Raw genomic sequence first — 25,140 nt, 5'->3', positions numbered from 1 at the left:
CATTTTCCATTTCTGGTTTCTGTGACAATTGATTCTTATTCCTAACACCATATGCAGGTAGGTGGTGACAAAGCACTCTTTCAGATCCTAGAAACCAGAGCAAGACAGAAGAGTGTTCAGATAGCCAGCATTATCTCTGGCACCACTCAACATGCCTGGGAAGTCCTCACCTGACTTAGCCTGTTTCAGACAGAGGAAATGGGAAGGAACGGGGCAGCTGAAACCTGTTTAAAGCCACAGGGCTGGAGAGAGCGAAAGCCACACGTTGAACTTTGGCAGTCTCAATCCAGGACCCTGATTACCTTGGTATCCTGGAAGTGAGGAGAAACCAAGAGGAAGCACTGTGGAAAGAACTCTTTAATAAAATCATGAATTTTGGCCACAGGCCAAGAAAGGAGACGGGAAACCCATTTTGTTTTGCTTCCACAACTGATACCTATCTTAAAACTGAATTTGTTGGTAAAAGATTTTGTTGTTGTTGTTGTTAATGCTCAGGAATTTCAAGACAAACTAGCTATTGTTGATCCTTAGGGATATTACAAAGAAATATTGTTTTCCTTTAGCTAATTTCATACTATAGTGAAATTAACAGTATCTCAACCGCGTTGACTTGGTGCTTTTAAAGAAAATGCTAAGTCTGCTCTTGGTTTATTTTGGTAAAGGTCAGAACAAAAAGGGGAAGAATTTTTTTCTTTGAATCTTTTCTATTGTTTTCACCAGGCTTGGGGCATGCTATGTTTCAGCTGTGGGAGAGCTAGCTTTGTAAATACCATTTGGCCAGAAGAACTCTTCTAAGTACATGTATTGGTATAAATCTTAGACTCCCAAGGAAAACTTTCAATAAATAAAAAGGGAAAAAAGTTTTATGGGAGACCTTGGGGTAGGTTAATGTGTGTGCATGCATTTGTGTGTGTGTGTGTGTATGTGTGTGCATGCATACACAGGCATGTGTGTTGCTTCTGTTGATCCTTGGCTAGCTAGGTATCTACTATGATCAGATGCTTTTCTCTGGTGAAGAAACTCATGAGATCCTACCTGTAGCCACCTACAAGTCCTCTTCCTCCTCCTTCCTCTCCTGCCCTTCCCTGTTTTATTTCTCTCGTTTTCTCTCCTTTCTGTTTTCTTTCTTTCTTCCATTTACCTCTCCCCACTTCCTCTGTATTCTCTGCTCATCAGCTAGAGTGAGAGTTAAGAACAGGAAACTTTCATTTCACACTGCTTGGCAGCCACAGCGATGTTCAGATTGTCCTTCAGCAGAATGGGCTGAAAGGAGGATGGCTAAGGATAGCCTTGAGACCTCCTGTGCTTGGGTCTGCCCACTGCACCTGCTCTTCTCAGCAGAGGCCAGAAGGCTGCTGGAGACACTTTTCACTTTCTCAGAGCTGTACTCCAGTTTGAGGCTCCACAGAACCAATTTTCATACCAACAAAGACCCTCTTGAGGTGGCCTTATGTGGCTTTTGCATCCTTGATGTATGTAGAAAGCATTCTAGATCTTCCACACATGTTTGTAGAGATACATTACTTTAAGACCCAGTAATTACACAAGAAAGTTTAAGACCCAGTAATTATACAAGAAACTCACAGTTGATTCATGTGGGGCTTTAGAGAATGAAGCCCTCATTCCTGCTTGGGGTGAGAAGGGCTCTTTCTCACTCTCTCTCAGACATATTTGTCAGGCACCCATGACTCATATCTGTAATCCTAGTTATTCAGGAGACTGGTATCTGAGGATCAAGATTTGAAGCCAACCTGAGCAGGAAAGACTGTGGGAGTCTCTTATCTTCAATTCACCACCAAAGGGCCAGAACTACAGCTGTGGATCAAGTGGTAGAGGTCTAGCCTTGAGCAAAAATCTAGGGGATAGTGCGCAGGCCCAGAGTTCAAGCCCCATTATTGGCACCAAAAACAAACAAAAAGTAATATTTGAGCTGAACTTTGGGAGGACACCTCCTCCCTCTATATTTTTCATCTTTATAAAAAACCTTTTTTTGCTGTACAGATCAGATCTGATCAAACTCTGATCCAGATTGGCTTCCGTTTGGGTGAGCAGGGTCATGGAACATTAACGGGGTCAGGAACATGAGCCATGTCCTGCTTCCATACTGCTGCGATTTTGCTGCTCTGAATGTAATTTTTTAATTGCTGTTCATTAATTGTGCAAATGAGCTTCATTGTGATGTGGTCATATGTGTACATAATGGGCTTTCATTTAAATGGACTTTAAATTTAAATCCAGTCATTACTGCTCTTTTTTTTCTCCACTCCTTTTAAAATACTTTGTATAGGTTTCATTGTTCTATGTTCATGAGTATACATATAAAGCAGTCAGCACATCTTATATTTCTTCTCCATCTACCAAGAGATCAAGAGATGCACAGACTGAGCAGACAGTGCTCCTCAAGGTGCACATTGGCTTGTCTTTTCGTCTCAACCCTCCTCATTCTACATGCTCATTTTGGACTGATGGACTGATGGATAGTGAATTTGCTGTGGGGTCTTAGGAGCAGAATAGGAAGTCTGAATTAGTTTGCCGGTGCTGCCATAACAAAGACCTACTGACCGGGAGTCTTAAACAACAGAAATTTGTGATCTCATTATTCTAGCATGTATAGGTCTGAGATCAAAATGTCAGCAGGGGTAGTTTCTCCATGGCTTCTGGATGGCCTTTGCCTCTGTCCTCACGGGGTCTTCCCTCTGTTCTTATCTACATCTATATTCATCTTAGATGCACATCATCATAATGGGTTAGGACTCATGCTAATGGCCTCATTTCCACCCAACTACCTTTAAAACATGCCATTTCCAGGCACAGTCATGTTCTCATTGGCGTGGGGATGGAATTTCGTGTTTAACAAAGGCCTCTTTGGGACTCAAGTCTCCACCAATGGTCCATTTTGTCCACCCCAAGTTGAGAGTTGACTAATATGTGGGTTCTCATAGGTCCTTGTTCCATTCTGAGGCTTCTGTGATGAAGATGTGCTTTGAGCTTCCCCTATCTGAGCAACAACGAGCAGTCTTCCCATAACCCCATTCCTCCACCCTGGCAGGGGAAGATGTGATTTGAATATAGGATTCTGGGGAGAAAGGCAAAGACCAGCTCAAGGGATAAAAGGACACTGACCCAATGGGCAAAATTTCAAAGGCTACCTAAAAGTTTCTTAACCAAGATGAGTGATGTTTTAGCACCGAATTATAAAGACAAAGGCAAAGTATTTGTGATAAGCAATGTATTAAGCTGAAAAATTAAGATGGGGTCTTGGACCGTCCTTTTATTATTTTCACACAGGGCGTTACCTGCTGGGAGAATTTTTAATTCGTGCTGTCCCTCATCTATCTCTTGTAGCACATAGAATTTAGATCTCTCTCCCATTTTTTTCAAAATCAGTTTGTTTATTGAGAATCTACTAAGTGGGGGATATAATAGAAATTGTGTATTTGACAACTTTATAAGCAAATCCTGGAGTGTTTTAAGAAGATGCCCACATAGGCTTACTATTATAGCAGAGAAAAAAGACACTGACAAATCAGTGGTTCTTGTCTATAATCCTAGCTACTCAGGAGGCTGAAGTCCGAGGATCACAGTTCAAAGCCTTCCCAAGAGGGAAGTCCCATGAGAGTTTTCTCTCCAGTTAACCATCAAAATACTGGAAGTGGAGCTTTGGCTCAAGTGATAGAACTTGAGCAACAAAGCTCAGAGATAGCACCCAAGTCCTGAGTTCAAGCCCCAGTACCAACGCACACAAAATGTTTTTAAATTACTAATTCAACAAATAATTTTTTTAGTGGCTCTTCATACAGAACCTTGTATATATATCTGTTGAGCATTTTAGAATACTAGTAGACAAAATTACCTAGAAACTCCAGGATTTTTTTTCAGAGGGGCCTTTGATGGTAGGAGGCTTGTTTGGTGAATTATTTTTGGAGAAAACCCTTGTGGAACACATCATTGCATTCCAGCATCAGTTGGGCGCAAGCAGAAACTAGGAAATAAATAGCAGGTAGTAGAAAAGGTTGTGGCTTTTTGATCCTTCAGGACGAAGGTGTTCTAGAAACAAAGAAAACTGACAAAAAGTGGAAGGGAATCACTGTGAGGAATATGTTAGTGGAGACAGGCATTTGGATGTAAGATTTCAAGTCTGCCAAGCCTATATAATCTGGTATCTGTTCATCTCTACTCTTGAACATTTTAGGGAGGGAGGTAAGCAAATTGCATCCTTTGTTCATAAAACCGAATGGGCACTTTCAACCCTCGAAAGGGAGTATTTGGCAGATGATGTAATTTCCTGAAGAGTTATGAAGTAAACGGTGAAATAATAGATTGCTCAAAGATCTCTCTGTCTCTTTGTCTCTGTTTTTCTCTTTGCATCTTTCTTTCCCCTATGAAAGGAAAAGAAAAAAAATTGACCTTCTCTCTTAGGAAAAAAAAGGATGAAAGAGATGGGATAAGGAAGACAAATAGGCTAACCCAGACAACAGGCAGGAAATTAGGTGTAGTAAATGGTATTTTAAGGAGACCTGTCAGAGCAGTGGTGGTCTGGGCCTATTCAGTTGACATGACCATTCAACTAACACTGATAGAACACCTACAGTGGATAGACGACCATGTTAGACACTCAGGAAGTAGTCAGAGATATGGATTCTGCCCCTTTGATGCTAATAATAAATAGGGATAAGATAATATTCAGGAATAATGCAAAACAAACTCAAAAGCATATTAATATAAATAAATCAAATATTATGTGTGTGTGTGTGTGTGTGTGTGTGTGTGTGTGTGTGTGTGTGTGTGTGTGTGTGTGCATAGTTTTTTTGGCAGGAGTTGAGTTTTGAATTCAGGACCTTATGAGGCAGATATTCTACCACTTGAACCTTGCCACTATTCTTTTTGCTTTGGTTATTATTTTTTGTTTTTGTACCAGTCCTGGGACTCAAACTCAGGGCCTGGGCTTTGTCCTGAGCTTTTTTGCTCAAGGCTAGTGCTCTACCACTTGAGCCACTGCTCCACATCTAGCATTTGTTTTGGTGATTGATTGGAGATAAGAGTCACACAGACTCCAACCATGATCCTCAGATTTCAGCCTCCTGAGTAGCTAGGATTACAAGCATGAGCCACCAATGCTTGGGTGCTTTTGCTATTTTTGAGATATAGTCTTGGTTTTTATCCAGAGCCAGCTTGGCCCACAGTTCTCTTATTTATGATCTCTGTGTACCTAGTAACTAGGATGACAGGTGTGAATCACAATCCCCGGCTTTTATTGATTGAGATGGTTATGTATGTAGGGGGGGAGTCAGAATTTTTTGCCAGGACTGGCCTTGGATCACATCTTTCTGCCCTCCATCTCTTAAATAGAATTATAGGCATGAGCCATTGCACTGGGAATATAAACATTTTAAGTGATATTAAATATCCATCTGGGAGCTTATGCTCATTTTATGAAATCATTATAAACCAATGTCCTGCAGAACAAGGGACAGAATGCAATTAAACAAATGACATTGCAAGAAAGCAGTTGGCGTGACCCACCAGCATTAGCTTACAAGACAACTCCTTTCTATGTCCATTTCTCACAGGATTGAACAAATGGGACACTTATGGTGACAGAAATGACAGAGAAGACCCTTGTTATTTTCACCACTGTGTCTCCTAAGACATCATTTCTACTGAGCTATAGCTTCCTTAAAGGCTTAGCCTCCTGTGTGGTGGGGCTCGGAATGGCCACAATCAAGCAACCCTATTGCTTTGTACACCTCACCAGCCAACCTCGGCCCTGTGTGGCACGGGGGTATGTTGAATCTCTTCAAAACAAAACACAGGATGAGTTGGCTTTGCGCCAAACTTCTTAACTCTCTGGCTCTTGTTTCCCTGCCCCCAAACATCTGTCTTCCCCACTGACACTGACAGGGGAAATGAACTGCCCCAAATTCTTAAACTCTCTACTTTGTGACAACAGCAAACACAGCTCAATGCACTGGGGACTTATCTTTTAACCTCTGCTGTCTTTTGGGTCTTTAACATCCCTGACCTGAGACTCTGGGCCCCAGGCAAATGGACAGATCTGTTCCTGAGATACTGTTTGTCCTCCAAAGTCAATATTGGCCAAGAGAGGGAGATCAATGGGAGTCTAGCTGGTCAAATTAGTCTTTGGAGGGAAGAGAATCAAAGAACATGTCAACACTGGCTTAATTGATTTTTAACCTCCTGGATGAACCAATCCTGTTTAAAAGGATTGAATGTATTAGACGCCAAAGCCCAGCCACCTAGCACTTCCAGAGCACCTGTGGGGAAACACACACGAGCTTCCCATCGCCACCTACAGGCATAGGTGAGAATCATTTGTTCAACCACCTACCATGGAAAGAGAAGGCTGAAAATGGAATACTCAGCTTGGAAGGCCTGGGCCCTGAACATTCCTAGACTATTTTTGCATAATTGTTGGAAAATAGCAGAATTTCCAGGAATCATCACAAATATCCAGCAGGAAGCTGCATAACTTCTATTTTCCCAACAGTTACTCTCCAATAAATGAATACTAATTTAAAGTTGTGGTTGTTGACATTAAAGAAGCCATAGCCAACCAGGTGCTAGTGGCCCATGCTTGTATTCCTAGATACTAAAGAAGCTGAGATCTGAGGATCATACTGTGAAACTAGTCTGGGCAGCAAAGTTTGTGAGATTCTTATCTCCAATTAACCACCAGAGAAACCAGAAGTGGAGCTGTGGCTCAAGTGGTAGAATGCCCGCAGTGAAAAATCTAAGGTACAGTGACCAGGCCCTAAGTTCAAGCCCCAGGACCTGCACACACACACACACACACACACACACACACACACACACACACACACACACACACATACACACACACACACAAAAGAAGTAATAACCAAAGACTTTATGGGATATCTCTTTATCTTTTTTTTTTTTAAAAAGAAACAACAAAAATGCTCTTCCACAATCCCTTACTCTCACCTTTAAAAGTATGTTTTGTATAAAGAGCCAAGATGGCCCACTGTACTGTATAATTACAGCAACTTGTATAAAATGAATAATTCTTGTACAGTATTCACAAGGCCCCCAGGTATGCATAGCTCCCTAGAGAAATCAGCTTAGTCAGAAACAAGGGAAGCCATCCTTGCTTTTTGTGCATGCTTTTATTGTTTCTAAAAGCAACAGGAACATGGTAGCTTGAAGATGAGTGAAGAATGTCTGGCTTGCAAAATCACTGGGTCCATGACAGGACAGACACTTCTTGTCAATCATCTGAATTAATAATTATGCATGGCCCGTAACAAAGTTGTAATGTTTCCAGATGATCCTTGGATAGGAAAAAGATTCCTAACACCTCTAACGTATTCAGGTCAGAGTCAGCAGATGAAAGAACCACTAGAAAAAAACAAGCACCTTAAGGAGCAGGTGGAGGTATAACTATCAATTATCAAGGACTTAGTACCTGCAAGGTCTTAGTACTGCATCCAAGGACAAAACAGGTGTGTCTAGGCTCAGACTATCTATGTAGGAAACCTTTATGTGGTTCTCTTAACCCGTCAGTGAATCTAGATCCATTGTGTCACATCGACCAGGAAACACATTTTACTTCTCAGCAAATTGAATTGTTTCCCAAAAGCTGATGATCCCTTAAAAAATAAAAGCAGAGTACTCCCTATCCCTGGAAATGTTCAAGTTAAAAGCAAGATCAATGTTGGGTCATAGGCCGCCACCCTGTTTGGCCAACAAATGTTCTTAGCATCTCAGATACCTTGATTCTGAAATACAAAGCTGAGGTGTATGGGATGGGGGAGGAGGGAATCACAAGTTTAACTACTTTTTGCCTGCAATCTGTGGGGCTCGGGGCAGTCAGACATGTGGTCATCTCCCAGGAATTTATCTTCTCCAGAGAATGCCTTTAGACAAGGAGAGATGGACGCTAAATGGACTTGTGCAAGGAATGAAGTGGCCTTCCTTCAATGCTATTTGAAATAAGCTTTTGCAGTGTTCTCCACCTCCCCCTTTCCCTGCCTCAGTCCCTTCCCCATTATTTAAAAGAAGGGTGTCAGGAGCTTTTTTCCCCTGTAATTACCCCTGTCACTGCTGCTTAGGATGCTTTATATTTTTATTTTTACTAAGCACAGCAAGCAAATCTCCCAAAGCAAAGGGATGATGGGCAGTTCTAAAGAGAAACATGGAGACATCCGTCCTGGAACTGCAAGGAAGGCAGCTCCTTGCCAGGATTCTCAAACACTGCCTGTAATATCTCCCCAAGATGAGAGGCCAGACTCTCAAAGGGAATCCTCTGAACGTGAGCTTTCTGTCCTGCTTCAAAGAGTTGCTTTGTATGCTGGGAGAGAGGGTCCTGCCAGACTCAAGCGCCAGTGATTGTTAATTGAGGACTTTGAAGAAGGCCCAGTCAGTTTTGCTAGATTCACAGGCAGGTTGGTTCCTGGAAAGTTTCTCAGCTTGGCGAATGGGAATTTCTTTGCAGCCAAAGTGGAGCCCCCTGTGGAGCGTGTATGTGTGTGTTTGTGTGTGTGTGTGTGTGTGTGTGTGTGTGTGTGTGTGTGTGTGTGTGTGTGTGTGTGTGTGTGCTTGTCATGACCTTAATTTGGAGGAAGTGGGGGTTGGTTTTTTTTTTAACAGAAGTGAAGTGTGTGTGTGTGTGTGTGTGTGTGTGTGTGTGTGTGTGTGTGTGTGTGTGTAGTTCAGAAAAAGAAAATGTCAGTGCCAGTCTACGAAGATGCTCCAGGAGATATGAAGTGAGGCCATGCTTTTAACATGGGTCCTGTGGCATCAAATCTGAATACGAACAAGAGGAGCCTTTCACCAAAATCCCCAGCATGCCTGATTTTTGTTTTTGTTTTTGTTTTTGTTTTTTCTTTGCCAGTGCAGGAACTGCAAAGAGACAGATTGAGGATTCTTCAAATAGATGATGGAAACGCCAATGTCTTGCTTCCTTAGGATTGCCGTACATTTCAAACCATTCACTACCAGATTTCGTCTACCACCTATCCTATGTGTGATAAGTCTCTTAGTGGTGCTCGAGAGCACTGAGGGCCATTTTTATGGGGAGGAAAAGTGAACTATCTTCTTTGATTCCATGATGGGGGAATGACACCAAAGAAAGAAACAGTAAGGTAGAAATGACTATTGGCTACTAAACTCCAATGTGAATTGAATAGGGTTCAGTTTGTTCTGGGTTATCTGGAGGTTCAGCATCCATAGATTCAAGCAAGGAACAAGAATATTTGAAAAAATTGTCTGTTGGTAGTCATATATACTTCGCTTCTTCTTGTTATCCCTAAGCATATAGAACACTTATTTTTCATTTTTTTCAAAGATAATAGATAAGTTTGCTAGAAGAGACATATGGCAGATAGAGGCCATGAGGCATAGATATACCACAAGAAGACTGCTCATGGCTGCCATGTTGGCCATCTTCTTTCATCTTCCTCATTAAAGGGCTTGGCCTTCAGCTGATTAGTGAGGATTGATTGACTTTCTGATTGGTGGCTCTCCTTTCTATTCCGTGTAAGGGTGTGATGTCAAAGATTTCCTGTCCTGTCCGTGTTTCCTCATTCTTTTCCCTACTTATTATCTTATTGTCTTGCAAGCCCTGCCCCACCTCACGTCCCTCATTTCATTGTCATTGTTTTGATTGCTCAGCTTATCCTGTACACAACTTATTTGCATGACATTTACATTGTACTAGGTTCCATAAATAACTCAGAGGTGATTTCAAGTGTACTTAGAGATGGTTCAAATGGGAAAATGGGGATGGGCAAATACCACAGGGTTTGCTAGGCAGGACTTGACCATCTGTTCTGAGCCCAATAATGGAGACAGGTAGAGGACTCTATGTGACTCATACTAATTTGGCCAAACAAAATCTGCTGACACTGGAATGAAAATCAGGCCCCAAATTTTATCTTTGCTGGGGCTGGGAAGGTGGCTCAGTGGTAGAGTGCTTGCCTTGCATGCCTGAGGCCCTGGGTTGGATTCCTCAGCACCACATAAGCAAAAAAAAAAAAAAAAAAAGCCGGAAGTGGCGCTGTGGCTCAAGTGGTAGAGCACTAGTCTTGAGCTGAAGAGCTGAGGGACAGCGCCCAGGCCCAGAGTTCAGGCCCCATGACCGGACCCCAAAAAAATACTTTACTACCAAATTTTATCTTTGCTGTGAGCATGCAGGGCAGGTGGGTGGGGGCAAGGTTTCTGGATATGAAAACTATGATGGCCTCTACAGTTTTCCTTCCTTCTGGAACAGTTCTAACCTGTGGCCCGACATAAGCTTTGAACATGCCATCACAGCCTGTCTACATAATTAACTTATACACAGATTCAGGGATAAAGCTCTCACTCTGATTTAGGAGCACGTGTGGGAGAGCTGTGTGCATGTAAGTCAGAACGCACAGAGGAAGAAATGTTGTTATGTGCAGTAGATGTCCAGGATGCTATTCAGAAGAATTGAACCCTGGAGGAACTACTTTGTAGGGTTAGAGGAAACATAGTAGGACAGGTGAGAGCTTGTCTTTGGATTCCAGCTTCTATTACCTATATAACTTAGCTCTCTTTTGGGAGCTAATGGCAAAAAAACAAAACAAAACAAAACAAAAACCAAAAAAACCCAACCCAAACCAAAATAAAACAAAAAAAATCAATTTGTATAAGCTTAAAAAAAAGCAATTAATTGTTTGGTAACATAAAAAGTTAAGATATAGATTGTAGGCATGGCTGAATCCCTGGTCTATGCTCTGCTCTCCGCTCATTCTCATTGGTTTTTGCTAGAGAGGCCCAGAAGGTAAGGTGGTAAGGAGGCCACCAGATGCTCTGGGTATGGCCTGACTTCTCAACTGCCTGAGTAAAAGAACATCTCTTGCTCCAGTCATGCAAAAATCATAGAACTTCTGGCTTGACTTGATTGTTAGTTATGTGGCCAGGGAGATGGACAACTCTGATGGGCAGATAGAGATCATCCAGGTGCACTGAGAGGAGGAGGAAGGATGCTCTTCAGAGCAAACCAAGAGTGTTTACAAGAGGAATTAAGAGGAAGACAGCACACCTCAGCAGTAGAGGACCATCATGCTCCTCTCCTGATTTTATTAGAAGTTTATGTCCATTTCCCTAAAGTCCTTAAGATAGAATTGGCAGGTACAGCAAATAAAAATGCAAAGCATTCAGATAAATTAGAATATATCTATCCAAATAGGCTTGGGTATGGCCATGATTGCTTATCTGAACTTTAAGTTAAATTGAGTAAGTTATATTTCTTCTGAAAACCTTACTTTAGTAGATCTTAGAAGATATGATCAGAAAGATTGGAGCAAATGAAGATGTTGATAGTTACCCCCCTCCCTGCCCCAGTCCCTCAGTGGGAGTTTTTCCTTTTTAAATTTCAATTGAAACGCTTGTCATCAGCTCTGTACATACTGGAATTTCCCGAGAAGTTTTTTTTTTTTTTTAATTGTGAAAATACTGTACAGAGGGGTTACAATTACTTGGGCAAGATAATGAGTACATTTCTTATCAAGCTTTGTAGCCTCCTCCTTTGTTTCCCCTTCCCATCCCTTCCCATCCTCTCCCTACCCCTCCACCCAATCCTCCTCCTCCCCTCACCCCCCCACCAAAGTTGTAAAGTTCGTTTTCGACATAATGACTTGTACATCTCATTGTTGCAATGGGTCCACCTGTATGCCTATTTAAACAATTTGTTTTTTCCCTTCCCCTCCACAAATTATACCGACATCAAATACAGTGAAAGCAGGGGTTATACCGTGGGAGAGGGACATACAAAGTAACAAAGAAATAATCTTATAAATGTGTTAGAAACAATCTCGTGAAAGAAAAAAAAACATTTGAATACATATCTTAAGGTTCATTTCCCTAACATCAACTTATCTGACCTTTTCTGCTTGACTCAGACATATACTAGTTATTGCAAATAAGGGAAACCATGGGATCTGTTTCTTTGGGCTTGGCTTACTTCACTTAATGTAATTTTTTCCAAGTCTTTCCATTTCCTAACAAATGGGGCAATGCCATTCTTTCTAATGGAGGCATAGAATTCTATTGTGTATATATACCACATTTTCTTGATCCATTCATCTACTGAGGAGCATCTGGGTTGGTTCCATATCTTAGCTATGGTAAATAATGCTGCAATAAACATAGTCGTGCTGGTAGCTTTAGTTTGGTCTTGTTTGTGAACATTTGGGTAAATGCCCAAAAGTGGGATTGCTGGGTCATAGGGGAGCTCTATGTGGAGTCTTTTGAGGAATCTCCATACTGCTTTCCAAAGCAGCTGAACAAGTTTACACTCTCACCAACAATGCAGTAAGGTTCCCTTCTGTCCACATCCCCTCCAGCATCTCCATTGTTGTTTAAAGTTCTTGATTTTTGCCATTCTAACTAGGGTGAGGTGGTATCTCAATGTTGTTTTGATTTGCATTTCTTTTATGGCTAGGGAGGTTGAGCATTTCTTCATGTGTCTATTGGCCATCCTTCTTTCCTCTTCAGAGAAGTTTCTCTTTAAGTCTTTAGCCCACTTATTTATTGGGCAGTTGTCTGAGAATTTTTTGAGATACCAATGATAGAGCTACAAATATTGGCTTGGACTTGTAATCCAAGTAACTTGAGGAGGCCAAAGAAGGAGAATTGCTAGGTTGAGGCTACTGGAGACCCTATCTCACAAGACCCAAACCAGCCAAACAAAATCTCCCCATAACTGGTGTCAATGTAACTGGTGTCAAAGACAGTATCTAATGCCTGAGGCTGAAGTGTTTCAAACCTCCTAGGGATTTCAGTACTTGGTCAAATGAGAACACAGAGCCAAAAAGGTGTTAGTTCTTTGAGGCTAATTTCTGAGTTGGAAAACAGCATAAAAGGAGTTTAAGAAAAATTTTCCCAATTTTCCTGAGATCACACTAGCAGCCAACCAGCCATCCATCTGCTTCCTATGAGATGGTTTCTGGTTGACAGAACACATTAACAAATCTGATAAAAGTCACCCTTACAATGATCCTTCCAATGTTAACAACAGACTGAGTGTTTGTAATGAGTGTAATTTTTACAGATGATGCCAACAGAGTCAGTCCTCCAAGGACAGGGAAAATGGAAAAGATGGCTCAGTTGTTATGTAGCTTAAATTTCCTTAAAGGAAACCATTTGTTTTCTGTGTACTTTACCAAAGCAGTTGTTGTGACTTTCCTGCTGACACTTTTAATCATGAGGCATTTACCAAGTGCCTGTAGATTGTTCTTAGAAGATCAGAGCACCAGTGGCTTACACCTGCCACACTAGCTATTCAGGAGTTTGACATTTGGAAGACTGAGGCTTCAAGTCAGCCTGAGCAGAAATGTTCCAGATACTCTTATCTCCAAGTAAGCAGTAAAAAGCCAGACTGGGGGTGTGACTCAAGTAAGTAGAATATCAGCTGAGCAAGCAAGCCAGACAAGCATGAGGCCTTGAGTTCAAACCTTAATACCAGGAAAAAATAGAAGAGACTAGACAAAGAAGGATGTTTGTAAATGATATCTTTAACCTTCAGGTAAGGATAGCCTCAGTTGAGATTGACACTCTGTCCTGACTCTGTGTCCTTTTTATTTCTGGTCGTCTGCTCTCTGTATTCTTTTAGATGATGTTGAGTCTATGACTACAGCCTAGGCTTTGGCTTGATCTGCATTTCACATGTAGATTCTCCCCCATTCTATACATTTGATTCTGAATTTTAATCCAGCCTTGAGCTGCATTAGTGCCTTGGAAAGCTTAATGCACACACACACACACACACACACACACACACACACACACCACACACACACAGTGACTTGGAAAGCTTAATGCATACACACACACACACACTCTCACACACACACACACACACACACACACACACACACACACACAGAGTGCTATCCTCCATAATCTGAGTAACTTGATGCAGTTGGTGTCAGCAGAGCCCATCTTAAGTTTCTGAGAATATATCCCCAGATGACTCACCTGCACAATAATTTTGAGATCCTGAGTGGTTTTGATGTTTGGCAGTCTTTGGTGGATAAGGCTGATGATCATGGAGTTCAGTGTTTACTCAGTGGGTTTCATCTCCTTCCTGACTCTGTGTGCATCATGAGATGGCTTTCCATTCCATAAACGGAGAGACTGAGAAACCCAGTATTCGGTTACATCATTGTCTCATAGGTTATTAATGGCGGAGTGGGATTCACATCCGCATCAGGGCCTGTCACCCATGTCTGTGTTGATCTGCATGGCAGTTTACTCTCCCTAGGATCAAAGGGTAGAACGTAGAGCCGAGGACAATGGGTCAGGCACATGCACACTGTTGTCCTGGAAGGATGCACAACAATGTTGTCACTTAGGTTCTCCCAGGCCAGGTAGAGAGGTTACTGGACAGAGCAGCCCAACAACCATGTGACAAGGGGTTTGATGCTTTAGAATGACTTTTAGACCCAGTCTCGGTGGTGAAGTATCCCTCTAGGATGCCGAGGTCATCTTCTAAAGAGACTCCCAACATGCATTGCAATCACACATGGATATGTTGAATTGAAGTCCCTTTGCAGAACTATTTAAAGATAAAACACAAAACAACAAAGGGACTCTGAAGATACGAATTTTTTCCCTTCCAAACTGATTTCCTAGGTCTCCTGAGAGAGCAGATCACACTTCTTCTCATTTCACATCTGAATCCCTCCAGGGCCTCACTCACCCTCTGCTTGGGTGGAGTTTCTTATTGAAATCTGCGTTAGTCTATTTGGGTGGCTATAGCCACAAAATGCAATAAGTGGAGTGGCAGTAACAACCACAGAAATGTGTTTCTCACAGACCAGGAGGCTGGCAAGTACAAGGTGAGATGTGGGAATCAGGTGTCTGCGGAGGACTGCAAGTTGATTCATAGATGGTTTCTTCTCCTTGGTGGGTGGGGTCATCCAGCTTCCCTGGGCCTCTTTTTTTTTAATTTTTGTTAAATTAAATGTTTCTAAATCAGCTCTGCAAAGTTTTATTAAGGAAAAGGCTATGTACTGTTTACCTTCCTCCAGTTTGTCCCCAGCATGCTTTTAATGCTATCACAGTCACCTGGGTCATTGATAGATAGGCAGTACACATCCTTGGAAGTAATTGACACACACTGTGTCCACTAGAGTGATGGACACCAGTTTGGGTCAAAGTTACAGAGGATTCTAGTTTATAGTTCCTCAAAGCCAGGCAGTTTGGGGGCAAGGATGATCCATTTCCCTTTACCCTATCTGATCTTCAGAGCCTGCTTTGCACCCCAGCACGTACTTTCCACTTTTCATAACAAGTTGGAGCTTAGAGTTGATCCATTCCAGAGACTGTTTCCTGGTGAGGTGCTGAGTGCTTTGATCTGCCCGCTCTGAAGAGCTGACCCTTTTGGTCTCTTTTTATAAGATACTGATTCTATTGTGGGGGAAGCACTCTTAAGACTTATTTACCTCCCAAACACCCTAGTTCCCAATAATCTTTATCCTATCACCTTATGGATTAGGATTGTGTCAAATGAATTCTGAAAGCATACAAATAACTCACCCAGAAGAGTAAATATTCACATAGGAAGGATACATTACTATAACTCAACAAACAACCCTTTTTGCAAATGCACGCACATGCACGTGTGCACACACACACACACACACACACACACACACACACACACAAACATGGATCTACCCACTGAATCCTATCTAAACACCAACCCCATGAGACACTTAGCAAAGAGAATGGTGTGAGGTTGGGATAGTTGCTGAATGGGGGTGGGGGGAAATCTGAACTCTCTAAAGAGTTAATGATTTCTGCAACTGGGGTTTTCTGCATCAGAGTGGATGCTATTAGCATAGCTCTGTTCAAATATTGTAATCGTTTCATAATGTGATTCCAGCTGCCTTCTACCCCAAGTGGCTAGTTACTCCAAACAAATCTTGGGTAAATATGCTCTATTTTCTCACATTCCTCATCTCTTCCTGCTGATAGCTCATGCTAAGAGGCCACGAGGGCCTGTTTTCTCCTCTGCTCCCTTTCCCATGCTAAACAAAGAATGAAGATGCATTAATACATGCGCGAGGACGAGAGACACCTTCAGTCATCCAACAGCAGAGAAATCCCACATGTTTGAGGTTCCAGTGCTGGGGGTGGGGGTAGGCTGGGGGTCCATGTGTTGATCAGCCTTTCAGCTGTTAGCATTGAGATCAGTGTCTCTGGTTCTCTGTTTCTAATGGGAGAAAGTGGAAGGCAGTCCCTCTCATCAGTAGTGAAGGAAGATGATGTAGTGGTATGCTTACCGTTCCTAGAGGAGCAATTCTCATGGCTCAGTTGCCTGTCAAGATTTTCTTCCATCATCTAGTTGCAGTCTCTGAGCTGAGTCAACCAGTGGAAACTCAGAACGAATTTCTCCATCATTCAAATGAAAAAAAAATTGCAGCTTCCAGGGCATTTGCAAATTTTCTTCATCTGTGTGTGTGTGTGTGTGTGTGTGTGTGTGTGTGTGTGTGTGTGTGTGTGTGTGTGTTTCCACTTTGGGCTTCAGGGACATCTTGGGTGAGTAGAAGTCTTTCAGGGACTAAAGCACAAGGAGGGACCACATGCCCATTGGATCCTGGCATTTCACTCCTGCTTCAAACTGAGCCAAGACTACCTGTTATTCTTAGAAGCCAGGAATTAGGCTTTATCCAATCATAGATGCTTATTCTTCATCACCAGCAGCCCCAGCTCTTTGATGGCCTCTTCTGCTGATAACATGCAGTCTTGGTGAGATTATAAATCCAAGAGTCTCTTCTGCAATATGGAAGGCAAAAATGACTTCTGGCTCTCCTTCACCCAGATCTGCCTGCCTTGTGAACCGGTTCACCTGCTCTGAACATGGCCCGTCACTGCTGGCCCTTTGAGTGATACATGAGGAAGACAGCAGCAAAGGAAGTGTCTGGGACCCATCTCTGCCAGCGTTATTGCTGTTTTGCTTTCTTTGGGGTCTGTTGCTGCAGCTGTTGCTCTTCTCGTCTCTTAGGCTTGGCTCCTTAGTGTTCCAATCAACTTGATGATATCTGATAGCCTCTCAGTTAATTCCTTTTCTGTTATAGCTAGAACATTCTAACTTCTATAAAACCTTTTATTTTTTCCGAGAGAAGACATGGAGGTAGAGATGTGTATCTTGTTCTGAATTCGCCTTGCAATAAATTAGAATTAGCTCACACTCAGCTTCTTCTTTGTGAGGCATTTTCTCCTGCACTTGGGTGAAACTCAAATGTCTACACTGGTTGGACTGGCAAAATGAATAAGAGCTTCTCCCATTGTTTTTATCCGTAAGTCATATGCACAAGTCTTCTCAGTCATCTATTTTCCATCTCTCTCTCTCTGGCAGTATTAGGATTTGTACTCTGCTGTTTGTTAAGCTGGTGCTCTACCACTTGAGCCACACCACCTGCTCAGTTTTGGGCAGGTTTCTTGTGTGTTCCAGACAAGATGACACTTTCTTCTCAGGCAGGAAACTGTGATCGGCCTTGCAATCTTCCTACTTTAGGCTTCCCTTTGTTGTAGGGATCCTAGGCATTCACCACCTTCTTCAGCTTTTTGTCAGAGATGCAGCCTCATGGATAGCCCTCTCCCTGCAGGCCTGAAATTGCCATTCTCTCAACTTCACCTTTCTACATAGTTAGGAATGGCAGGCACATGGCATTATGCTCAGCGACAAGTTGAGAAGAGGAATCATAACCTTTTCTGCTAGGGTTGGTCTCAAGCCATCATCATCCCTATTGGAGTCTAGTCTTAAAGCAGCTAGAATTATAGGTCTGAGCCTTGAGTAAGTGGCTTCTTTTCTACTTTGTGATGGGAAAACCAACACAGACACCATTTCCTTACTATTAAAAAAAGGACAAAGAATAATAATTGGTAGCTGAAACTGTTTCAATATTGGGTAAACAAGAGAGAGTAGCGGATAGTGGGGGGAAAAGAAGAATATTCTCCCAAGTTGTGGCTGCCAATCAGCACTGGATTACCACTGCCCTGGCAGTTTGGTCCAGGACTGCCAGAAATATCTAATACCTTTTTTATTGCTCTTTTTCTTATTGTTATTGCTTCCCGTTTTCTTGTTCTGCTTGCTTTTCTTCCTCTTGTTCTTCTTGTTTTTATTAATTATTAATTATGATTATCTTCAAGACATTTCAACAACATATCCATTTACATATACAATGCATCTTGATGAGAGTCATCCCATCCTAGGACTTTTAATATAAAATTATCTCTATTTTGTAATGGTGTATTTTGTACTTTGAAGGCAAAACAAACAAACAAACAAACTCAAACAACCATGTCTCTGGGTTAGATTTAGGGTACTGATGGTTAGTTTGCAATTCTTATTACAGTGGGTATATTTTTACCTTTTTCCACAGCTTTGTGTTTTGTACCCTCTGTATTTCTCCATCCTGGGGAATTCTGGAACAAATTGTATTTTGAGTCCTGATATATTCTACAACAGAAAGCAAAGTGGAAGTCTGACTCAATTCCAATTTGTCTTATATTCTTAGCTGAAGTTTCAAAAGAAGGAACAGGTTTAATTAGAGAATTCATTAATTGGAGTGTTTAGTTTTTCTATAGGAATGAAACAAGTATCAGTGGAGCAATTTCTACCACACAGATCATTATCTGGAAAGGTCAGACATGAAGAAATATTGATTTCAGGTGTTTGGAATGATTTCCATGTAGCCGGTGAGGAAAAAGTCACTGTAGTGTGTGTTCAAGTCTATGACCACCAGAAATGACATAGTTAAAAGTGGTATTTAATACAACAGAAGATAATGATTTTGTTGTTGTTGTTGTCATTGTTGATTATGGGGCTTGAACTCAGGTCCTGGGTGCTCTCCTTGAGCTCTTTTATGCAAGGCTAGCACTCAATCATTTTGAGCTACAGCTCCACTTCTGCTTTTTGAGTAGATAGGTGGAAATAAGAGTCTCATGGGGACTTTTTCTGCCTCTATTGGCTTTGAACCACAATCCTCAGAGCTCAGCCTCCTCAGCAGCTGGGATTGCAGATGTGAGCCACCTGTTCCCGGTGAAGATAATTAATTCTAAGGGGTTTTGCTATAACAAATATAGATGTAGAGTATGATGCAGAGATTGAGTAGGGGCTGGCAAACTATGGTGGGTAGGTAAAATCTTGCCCATGGTTTGTTTTTTTAAATAAAGTTTTACAGGAACAGTCATAGCCATTAGTTTACAAATAGACGTCAGTCTATAAAGGCTTTTACATTCCAAGGGTAGAATGTAGTAAAGGACCCAGAGACTGAATGGTTTCTAAAGTCTAAAATATTTTCTAGTGGTCACTGATAGAGAATTATGCTGATCCCTGGTGTAGGCCTGTGGAAGGGCTAGGTCTTGCTTTAGACATGGAAAGCAAAGGTGTGTGAAAAGAGTGAGGACAGCTGGATTGAAGTATGGTTAGTCCTTTGGGACCAAATGATGCGAATGTCTGAATTCACCCAACCTCAAGATGAAAATACCCAGGACAATACCTTGGTTTATAACAAAGACACAGAGACAGTTCTCTTGTCATTATTCCCTAAATAACACACCCACTATTTACATCGCATTTGCATTGTGTTAGATATTTCAAACATCTAGGAGGATATGAAAGGTTATAAGGGACTTGAATATCTACAGGTATGAGCATCCACAGGGCACTCTAGAGAACCCAGGAATGTAGAGGGAAAACTGTATAGGGATAAATGGGAAGATTCAGAATGTATTTTGAAGACCATGCAAAAGGGTTGTTGGACTGGATAAAAGTTATGAAGAAAAGACAAGGCCTGAGGGAAAGAAGAGACAGGAGAAGCAAGAGAATGGACCTGGGAATGAGGGCGAACACCTCAACTTTGATCCCTGACCTGCTCCATTTTGCACTTCATCCAGGTGGCTACTACTTTGTTTTTAAGATCGAGCTGATGTGTCCCCAGGGATGAACACTAGTGGAAGTGACAGTTCTGGCTGAGGTTGGCATTCTCATTTGTGGCAATTTTCCAGAGGGTACGAATTGCTCAAGTCACACCTCACATGGCTTTTTATTACCTATTTGCAAAGTACCCCAGGTTGTAGCCATATTTCTTATCTGCTTCTTTGTTTAGTATTTTGCCTGGCAACCTGCAGCCTCTCATAGTTAGATGTGACTATGTGACTAGATTTTGGTTAAAGAGACAGAGAGTGGGAGTCTTATGTACAGCTTTGGAAAGGGACTCTCCAGATATGATCTCTACATGGCTTTGTGTCTCCCTCCTCCCGGATGGATGGAATGGATGTTTAATTGTTTGCTAGCAGCCATCTTTATGGCAGTCATCAATGGGGGAGTAAGAAGAAGTAAGAAGCCCAAGATTCTGACACACTAAGCCAGCACCCTGCTCGCTTCTAGAACACTGATTCCATCTTTTTGTTTTCCTTTGACTGGTGTTAGATTAGGTGGTTAGTGTACCTTAGAGGTGATCTAATATTTACATAATATGGTATATACTCTTAAAAGGGATGAAGTCCAATTATTTTGATCAGCGCTGTCACTGAATATACAAATGATTCTAACCTCAATTTTCTCAACTTACAGACTTACAGGTCCTTAGACAATCCTTACTTCATTCCTATAGTCATATCTCCATTCTCTTTCTTTTTCTTTGTTTTTTTTTTCTTTTTTAGTCTCACTAGCTAGAGCTTAATGATTTATTTTATCAATCTCTTTAAAGAATCTGCTTCTGGTTTTATTGATTTTTTCTGTTATTGCTTCTGTTTTCAGTTCCTTTCCTCATGATCTTATTTCTGTTTTGCTATTTTCTTTTTCTGAGTGTTTTAGGGAAGAAAGCTTCAATGACTGGTGTGCAACTTTCTCCTCTTTCAGAACACAGACTCACTTCTGAAATGACTAAAGAAAGCATATTGAAATCACTTCCTGATCTAGGCATAGGCAATAATCCTCTGAGTAGACCTCCAGTAGCCTAGGAAATAATAGGAGAATTGGCAAATGAGATGGATTCAAATTAAAAAGCTTCTATCAGCAAAGGCAATAGTGTCAGAGTAAAGAGGCAGCCTACAGGAGGGAAGAAAATCTTTGCTGGTTATTCCTCTATCAGGCAAACCAATATTCAGGAAATAAATAAAAATGTCAACACAAAAGAACAAATAAGCCAGTTAAGAAATGGACAAATAAAATTGAACATAGTTCTCAAAAGAAGAAATAGAAATAGAAGAAAAAACCACATGAAGAAATGTTTAACATCCATAGCCAGAAAGGAAATGCGAATCAAATTTACATTAATATTTCATCTCACCCCAGTCAGAATTACCATCATCAAGAAAACTAACAACAAATGCTGGCCAGGATGCAGTGAAAAAGGAAATCCTTACCCACTTTTGGTGAGAATGTAAACTAGTACAACCATTGTGGAAAGTATGGAGGTTACTCATGAGACTTAAGATGGAATTATCATGTGATCCTGCTAAATCGCTCCTGTACATATACCAAAAGAATGCAAGTCCATCATATAACAGAGACACCTGCACATTCAGATTTATTGCTATTCTAATCACAATAGCCAACCTAAGGAATTAGCCTAGTTTTGAATTAACCAATCAATGGGTAAAGAAAATGTGGCATATATTCACAATGGATATTATTCAGCTATAAAAAGATTATAAATATGTAATTGACAGGAAAATGGATAAAATGTGTATTATCATGTTAAGCAGAATAAGCTCAGAATGACAAATATCATGTTTTCTCTTATATTCAGAATCTATATCCAATAACAAACAAAAAGTGCATGAATATAAAAAGAGGGACTATTGGGAGGGAATCACTGGGAAAAGGAGGAGAAAATATGACTTAAATGCATCATATTCATCTATGAAATGTCATGATAAAATCCATTAAGTAGGGCTGGGAAGTTGGTTCAGCGGTAGAGTGCTTGCCTTGCATGTATGAGGCCCTGGGTGCGATTCCTCAGCACCACATAAGCAGGGGAAAAAAAGCCAGAAATGGCCCTGTGGCTCAAGTGGTAGAGCGCTAGCCTTGAGCTGAAGAGCTGAGGGACAGCGCCCAGGCCCAGAGTTCAGGCCCATGACTAGACCCAAAACAAAACAAAACAAAATCCATTAAGTATTTTAGTGAAACCAGGTGTTGTAGTTTATGCCTGTACTTCCAGCTACTATGGAGGTAGAGATAGTAGAATCACAGTTCAAGAGCTGAGACTCTGCCTCAAAACTTAAGCCATGCTTGGTGGTTCATGTCTGTAATCTCAGCTTTGTGAGAGATATTGGTAGGAGGATAATGGTAGAAGGCCAGCTCAGGCAAAAGCAAAAATATCCCATCTGAAAAATAACTAAACATGCAAAAAACAAAAATGTAGCTAAGGACATAGGTCAAGTGGTAGAGTACTTGATTAGCAACCATAAGACACTGAGTTCTAAATTTTAGAACCATCAAAAATATTACAAAAGGGCTGGGAGGGTGGCTCAGTGGTAGAGTGCTTGCCTTGCATGCATGAGGCCCTGGGTTCGATTCCTCAGCACCACATAAGCAGAAAAAGCCAGAAGTGACACTGTGGCTCACGTGGTAGAGTACTACCCTTGAGCTGAAGAGCTCAGGGACAGTACCCAGGCCCGGAGTTCAGGCCCCATGATGAGCAAAAAAGAAAAAAAAATTACAAAAGAACTCAAAACAACTGAATTACATAAATCAGATGACACAGGATGTGAAAGAGAAATTCAATATAGGCATAGAGATTTTAAGGATAAAATAAATAACCAAATTGAAGTCTTGGAATAAAACTATTAAGAAATCAAATAAAACACTAAGTGAAGTCCAAGTGAGTGAAGGGGTGAGTTTGATTGGGGTATGTTGTATACAAGTACTGTCCAAATGAAATGCCCTTGTATAACCAATGTATGCTAATAAACAAAAAAATGGAAGGAAAGGCAGTGAGTTGGATAATAAAGAGTAATAGAAGTTGGATGCTGTTGGCTTGTATCTGTAAATCTTAGCTACTAAGGAGGCTGAGATCTGAGGATCAGGGTTCCAGCCAGCTTGGGCAGGAAAGTCTGAAAGACTCTCATCTCTAATTAAACATCAAAAAAGCCAGAAATTGGAGCTGTGGCTTGAGTGGTAGAGCACTAGTGTTCAGAAGAAATCATAACAGCACAAAAAGCTCAAGGACAGCTCCTTGAGTTTGATCACCAGGACCAGCACACACACACACACACACACACACACACACACACACACACACACACACACACACACACACCACACACACACACACACACAGAGGCACCGGGGCGGGGCATGGGTGGGGCAGGAGGGGAAAGAATAGGATCAAAGTACATTGTAGGTATGTATGGAAATATCACAAGGAAACCCTTTAGTTGGTATAGTTAATATGTCTGAATAGAAAAGAAATACATTGCTTTAATTTTTGAGTCTTGGGAGATTTTCTTTTTATTGTTTGGCTCTTTTCTGGGTCAATTACATTTTGATTCTGTTATATTTGTAAGGCTCTCTTTCTTTTTTTGGGGGGGGTGGGGTCCAGTCGTGGGGCCTGAACTCTGGACCTGGGCGCTGTCCCTCAGCTCTTCAGCTCAAGGCTAGAGCTCTACCACTTGAGCCACAGCGCCACTTCCGGTTTTTTTCTTTTTGCTTATGTGGTGCTGAGGAATCGAACCCAGGGCCTCATGCATGCAAGGCAAGAACTCTACCACTGAGCCCCTTCCCAGCCCCTGAAAGCTTTTTTTTTTAATAGGACATGGAATTCTAGTTGGTCAGTGGCCTCCATTGCTGCCAATACAGAATCTACTCATTGAATCATGGTTAACACATATATTGCTTATTTACATTTTCCTTCTGGTTGCTTCAATAATGTTCCTTTCTCTTTACTTTTCAGCAGTTTTTAAGATGAATTGATAATGGATTTAAAAAAATTTCCTCTGGTATTTGCTGAGCCATTTAAAACTATATGACTCTATCTTTTGCCAAATTCTGGAAATGTTAGCCATTACTCCTCACCATTATTTTTCTTTAACAGAGTCTTTCCCTTCCTTTCTGGGACTCTGATGAGATGTTTTTAAGATCTCTCAGGAGTAGCATGCAGTTCAGAGTCTCTGTTTATGTTTCAGCTTCTCTTCCCTCTCTGGTATTCAGGTTGGATGATTTCCATCCATCTATCATCAAGTTCCATATTTCTCTCTGCTCTTGTCACTATTTGATAATCAATCTCATCCCGAGAGTTTTAAATTTTCCATTGGGTTATTTTGCATATCTTTTATTATTTTCCTGTGATATTTCCTATCTTTCCATTCATTTCAAGATTGTTTGCCATTACTTCTTGGATCATTTTTATGATAGTAACCTGTAGTCTATAATTCTTCATTAGATCATTCCAGTACCTGGGGTATCTCAGTATTCACTTAAAGTATTACTTTAAAAAAATCACAATTGAAATTTTTTTGTTTCATTGTGTGTAGGCATTTTGTATTTCATTTTGAATGTTATGAGATGCCAGGCTTATGTATATTATAGGATAATGTCAATATAGTTGTTTTAGGAGGTAATCAAATCCTAACACCTACTCAGTTATCTCAGCAAGAAATGCAAGAGTTAGTCTCTGCAAAATTGAACTTGTTTTTTAAACTATAGACCTGCTCTGTCTCAGACTCTTTTAACATTGAATACACAAAGATGTGACACTCTAAAGCAAGACAAGGTTCTTTAATGGCTTCTTCATTTCATTGAGATGACACCACAAGTTCTTACTAGTTATCTATTTGTCCAAAGTAGAGCTGGGTAGATTAGGACTTGGTGGAGTATGGAAATTGGCAGACAGGATGAACAGACCCATTGAGTCAAGGGCCAAAGGAGTTTATCCAAGAGAGATTCAATATGATGGAAAGCCAAGCCAAACAAGATAATGATGTAAACATTTCATGTGGTTATTTCTGGCATTGCCTACAGATTATACTTAGTCTGTATGGTTTTGTGTGAACACATGTGAACAAGGGTGTCATACCCCCTTAAAACAGGCTATTGGGAAGCAAGCCCATCTCTCCCTGTGTAAGAGGTTATTTCTTTTTACTCTCTACCATGTTCCACAACCCATACACCCTCTA

General features: G+C 41.2%; 1 pseudogene; it reads right to left on the bottom strand.

Annotated features, from left to right (window-relative positions):
- Positions 1-24,699, bottom strand: part of LOC138813129 (large ribosomal subunit protein eL30-like) — a 113,769-nt pseudogene extending 89,070 nt beyond the window's left edge.
- Positions 24,700-25,140: the final 441 nt, after the last annotated feature.

This window comes from Dipodomys merriami, unplaced genomic scaffold, assembly GCF_024711535.1.
Source record: "Dipodomys merriami isolate MVZ:Mamm:240054 unplaced genomic scaffold, mDipMer1.0.p SCAF_59, whole genome shotgun sequence".
NCBI classification, from domain to species: domain Eukaryota; kingdom Metazoa; phylum Chordata; class Mammalia; order Rodentia; family Heteromyidae; genus Dipodomys; species Dipodomys merriami.
The sequence above is the reverse complement of the archived record's forward strand: the minus strand, read 5'-3'. Positions and strand labels throughout refer to the sequence as shown.